This window comes from Budorcas taxicolor, chromosome 19, assembly GCF_023091745.1.
Source record: "Budorcas taxicolor isolate Tak-1 chromosome 19, Takin1.1, whole genome shotgun sequence".
In the NCBI taxonomy this organism is placed as follows: Eukaryota; Metazoa; Chordata; class Mammalia; order Artiodactyla; family Bovidae; genus Budorcas; species Budorcas taxicolor.
The window spans coordinates 409,742-415,442 of record NC_068928.1 but is presented as its reverse complement, the minus strand read 5'-3'; the positions used below and the strand labels follow the sequence as shown (position 1 = coordinate 415,442).

The window sequence follows — 5,701 nt, the reverse complement described above, 5'->3', positions numbered from 1 at the left end:
GTTCCAAATAGGAAAAGGAGTATGTCAAGGCTGTATATTGTCACCCTGCTTATTTAACTTATATGCAGAGTACATCATGAGAAACGCTGGACTGGAAGAAGAACAAGCTGGAATCAAGATTGCCGGGAGAAATCTCAATAACCTCAGATATGCAGATGACACCACCCTTATGGCAGAAAGTGAAGAGGAGCTAAAAAGCCTCTTGATGAAAGTGAAAGAGGAGAGCAAAAAAGATGGCTTAAAGCTCAACATTCAGAAAACGAAGGTCATGGCATCCGGTCCCATCATTTCATGGCAAATAGATGGGGAAACAGTGGAAACAGTGTCAGACTTTATTTTTTTGGCTCCAAAATCACTGCAGATGGTGATTGCCCATGAAATTCAAAGATGCTTGCTCCTTGGAAGAAAAGTCATGACCAACCTAGATAGTATATTCAAAAGCAGAGACATTACTTTGCCGACTAAGGTCTGTCTAGTCAAGGCTATGGTTTTTCCTGTGGTCATGTATGGATGTGAGGGTTGGACTGTGAAGAAGGCTGAGCGCCAAAGAATTGATGCTTTTGAACTGTGGTGTTGGAGAAGACTCTTGAGAGTCCCTTGGACTGCAAGGAGATCCAACCAGCCCATTCTGAAGGAGATCAACCCTGGGATTTCTTTGGAAGGAATGATGCTAAAGCTGAAACTCCAGTACTTTGGCCACCTCATGAGAAGAGTTGACTCATTGGAAAAGATTCTGATTCTGGGAGGGATTGGGGGCAGGAAGAGAAGGGGACGACCGAGGATGAGATGGCCAGATTGCATCACGGACTCGATGGACGTGAGTCAGAGTGAACTCTGGGAGACGGTGATGGACAGGGAGGCCTGGCGTGCTGCGATTCATGGGTTTGCAAAGAGTCGGACATGACTGAGAGACTGAACTGAACTGAACTGAACTTTGCTGACACCGCCTGCTTAAAACCCCAAAGGTCAGAAGGATAGTGAGGCCCCGCTTTCATGGTCTGTATTTGCACTAAAAATCAAGATCAAGCGAGCTTTTGCCCTTCTGCACCGTGGGAGTTTTCTGTCCTCCCTGAGCTCACCTTATTGGTAAGGCTTACCTGCATTACCATTTGACAGGTGTACCACCCCCGTCAAACTCCCCACCTGGTAGTGTCTCCGGAGCCGGTTGCACGGGTGCTTGGCTCCAGAAGTGAGAACCCCCTCGGGGATCCCCACACCTCACTGTGTCAGTGAAAAATAAAGGATCAAAGTAGTGGTATTTCACTGGCCGCCCACAAGGCTGTCGGATCCTGCCCTGCCCCGTCGCAAGAAACGCGGGGTGGGGCGGCCCGCAGGGAGCCTCTCACTTATTCTACACCTTATACTCACTAATTCTACCAGGACGCCCTGCCCCTCACAAAGAAAAGAGAACTCTCCCCGGGGCTCCCACAGGCTTCCCTGGGATCGGTTGCATTACCACACTGGATGCCTCGCGGAGTCCGTCTCTGCCACTCCGGATTTGGGGATCTGAACCCGACTCCCTTTCAGTTGGCTGAGGGCAACGGAGGCCATCGCCCATCCCTTTGGAATGGTGCTTGCCCATATCTCAGGACAGACTGACCCATGTTCAACTGCTGTTCACATGGAACCCTTTTCCACTTCTGCCTTCAAAGTTCTCATTTGAATATTTGCTACTACCACCAAGATCTGCACCTGCAGCGGCTCCACCTGGGCCCACGTCCTAGGCTTCAAGGCTCACCGCAGCGGCCCTCCTACTCATCGCGGCATACCATCCGTGGGGGTGGGGTGGGGGGAGGGGTGACCTCCTTCCCGAGCTCCCATCAGTCTCGCGCCTCTCCGACTGCTGGCTATGGCCAGGTATGGGCCCGACGCTCCAGCACCATCCATTTTCAGGGCTAGTTGATTTGGCAGGTGAGTTGTTACACAATCCTTAGTGGATTCTGACTTACATGGCCACCGTCCTGCTGTCTATATCAACCAACACCTTTTCTGGGATCTGATGAGTGTCAGTATCATGCTCCTTAACCCAGCGTCCCGTTCATCCCACAGCGCCAGTTCTGCGTACTAAAAATGGCCCAGTAGGCACTCGCATTCTACACCTGGCTCCACACCAGGGAGCCAGGTTTCTTACCCATTTAAAGTTTGAGAATAGGTTGGGATCGTTTCCGCTCCAAGAGCTATAATCATTCACTTTACTGGATAAAACTGCATGGGTTCATTGAGAGAGCGCCAGCTATCCTGAGGGAAACTTCAGAGGGAACAAGCAAGTCTATGGTTTGATTGGTCTTTCGCCCCTATACCCAGGTCAGACAACCGATTTGCATGTTAGGATTGCTATGGTCCTCCACCAGAGTTTCCTCTGCCTTAATCCTGCCCAGGCATAGTTCACCATCTTTCAGGTCCTAACACGTGTGACCATGCTCCACCTCCCCAGCGCGGCAGGCGAGAAAGGCTGGTAGTTCACCCTTGGCAGACTGGAGAGGCCTTGGAATCCCACCTCGGCTGCTGACTAAGGCGGCCTTCACCTTCATTGCACCATGGCGGCTTTTGTGTGAGCCCCTGACTCGTGCACGTGTTAGACTCCTTTGTCCGTGTTTCTAGAAAGGTCGGGTGGGTGGCTGACATCGCCACTAACCCCGTGCGCTCACTTCACTGACCGGCGTAACCTAAAAACAACCCTCCAGCTCGATGGTACGACCTGCCCAGGGCGCACTGGGGACAGTCCGCCCCGCCCCAACCCACCCGGTTGGGGGCTGGCTGGGGTGGGGAAGCGGTCGCGCCCTTGGAGGGGCGACCCCCAAAAAACACCGGCGTGACCCACAGTGGGGAGTGTCGGGAGAGGAGAGAGCACAGCGACAGGTCTGGCTCCCTCGGCCCCAAGATTCGAGATTCGGCAAGCGTTGCTGCCGGGGTACTGGGGGAGGGGGGCTGTAACACTTGGCGGTGATGGACCCGCCGCCATGACGGAGGGGACTCCAGAGCCACCTTCCCCGCTGTCCTTTCCAGCCATCCCGGAGCCGGTGACAGCTGGCCAGGGGGCGGTCCCCCGCCGACCCCACCCTGGCCCCGCCCTCCCACCCCCACCATCCCCCAACCACCCACCTCCACCTGGAGACGGAGGGAAGGAGAGTGGAGGGATTGGGAGGAACGGGGAGCGGGAAAGCTCCACCGGGCCGCCGGCACGGCTGGACCCGTCTACAGGTTGAATACTTCAGGCGGACTGTGCGGACCCCATCCGTTTACCTCTTAACGGTTTCAGGCCCTCTTGAACTCATTTTTCAAAGTTCTTTTCAACATTCCCTTACAGTACTTACTGACTATCAGTCTTGTGCTTGTATTTAGCCCTAGATAGAGTTTACCACCCACTTTGGGCTGCATTCCCAAGCAACCCAACTCTGGGAAGACCCAGAGCGCCAGAGGCCGCTATTGGCCTCACACCATTCGTGGGCTCGGCCTCAATCAGAAGGACTTGGGCCCCCTATAAGCAGCGATGGGGAGTGGGTCTTCCACCCACCACATGTACCATGCCCCACCAAGGGGCAGGGATTCAGCATTGGGCTCTTCCCTGTTCACTCGCCATTACTGAGGGAATCTTGGTTAGTTGCTTTTCCTCTGCTGACAAATATGCTTAAATTCAGCGGGTGGCCACATCTGATGGCACCGTGAGAATAGTCCGAGAAGGGGGTGGAGAGACCTGCAGCCGACTGCCCTGGGTCCCCTCCCCATGCACACACAGCACCCTACCACCCACCGCTTACGTGTCATCCCTCAGGGAGGTGGCGGCGGCAGCAGCAGGTGGTGGGCAGAGAGGGAGACGCCAAGGCGGGGACGGGATGGGAGCACAAGCCAGCGATCATGGGATGCACGAGGCGGGGGCGGCAGAGAGGTGGACAGGGAGGGGGCATGGAGGGTGGGTGCACGCTCAGGAGCCAAAGCCCAAATGGGCGAAGGACCCACAGTACACCCCCTTTCTCCCTCCAACAGACCTCACCCTCGTGGCTGGGCCTCTGGGGCGTGAACAGCGGCAAGGCCAAAGCCTGGGGGGAGAGTGTGCAGTGGAGGGCAGACGCCACTGGGGCATGTGTCCCTGGGGCCAGGACACACACGCTGACTGGGCCTCGGGATTGAGCCGCCCGTCCCACTAGGGTGAGAGCTGCGGGGTGCGGGAAGCGGGCATGGGCCACGGATGTAAGGCTGGGAAGGCACCACAGGGGTTGATGACCGGGTGCCGGGAAACACCACCGCCAAAGGCAGGACGGCTGAACGAAGAACTGAAGATGTGACCCCACCCCACCACACCCGTGGGCCCCTGCTGCGTGGGGCAAGACCATCCCCAAACCCCGACACCCCAAGGGCAACAACACCCAAAGGCCGCTTGCAGCTCGAGGAAGCTCTCAAAGGGGAGACCAACCACAGAGGCCTGGCAGGCCAGGGGAGTCAGTGCGACCTCACGTCCCCTTCTCCCCTCTTGCGGGCAGCGTCCACCTGGCCACAGAGGCAGGGGACACCGTGTCTGCACTTAGGGGGCTGGAGGGACCAGAGGCCCTTCAAGGACAACCCCCAGCCACGGGACCTCCAGGAAGGCGAGCACACGACATGAGCACCCCAGAGGGGTGGTTGATCGTTAAGCAATGCTCAGACAGGCGTAGTCCCAGAAGGAACCCAGGGCCACAAGTGTGTTCAAAGTGTCCATGATCAATGTGTCCTGCGATTCACATTAATTCTCATAGCTAGCTGCATTCTTCATTGACACAAGAGCTGAGTGATCCAGCACTAAGAATCATAGGAGGTTTTCAAGTGTTTTGTTTCCACAGGAGACCCACCCCTGGCATGGCACATTTCACCCTTTCTCCCTCCCTCCCCAGAGCTGGGCAGGGGTTGCCTCTGGCCAGCCAAGTCAGACAGAAAACAGCAGACTGGAGGGGACAGGAAAGGTTTCACACAATGGAGCAGGGTGTGCTTGGACACCCAACAGGCACCCGGGGGGGGGAGCTTCCAACCCTCCCCCAGGGACGTGGAGGAGCCACGCATGCACCTCACACAGTCACGGCCCACACGAGGACTGCGGGGTAGGCCCCTCCCAACAGCCATGCCAGCAGTGACCATGATGCACCACACCATCCCAGCCCTTCAGGGGATGGCTGAGTCCGGGGGAGACTGGAGTCACCTCCCGACTTCCCGTGGGCCCGACCATCCTGACCCCAAGGCAGTGAAGCCCCCCCAGGGGTCTTTAAACCTCCTCGCCAGGACGCACTAGGTAACTGGAAAGGAGGAGGTGGGCACGGACCACAGCCCCAACTTCCACCACCAGCCACTGCATCCCTGCCCGCAGCCACACGTGTGGACCTCAGCACGGCTGGCCTGTGATGCATAGAGGCCTTCAACGGGAGCCTCTGTATTCACAACACAACAGCCAGGTCTCTCCTCCATACTCAGCCTCTTAGAGGAAATCTTGGCTGACACAGGCATCCACAACAGGACTGGGCCTTCCCTGGGATCCTGTGTCAATGAAGGAGCACACCTTGCACTCCCAGGCTCACCCAGCCTCCAAGATGAGCTCCTGGTGGCCACAGGCATCCCGGACACACAGGCGCCTTCTGTGGAGTCCTCTACTGTCATCACAGGGGACCACCCAGCACTCCCTGGGACACTCAGCCTCCTAGAGGAAATCTTGGCTGTCATGGCCATCTAGGACATGCCC

At 56.9% G+C, this 5,701-nt stretch overlaps 1 pseudogene; it reads right to left on the bottom strand.

Moving 5' to 3' along the window:
* Positions 1-4,629: 4,629 nt before the first annotated feature.
* LOC128065789 (uncharacterized) lies at positions 4,630-4,782 on the bottom strand (annotated as a pseudogene).
* Between the last annotated feature and the right edge of the window lie 919 nt (positions 4,783-5,701).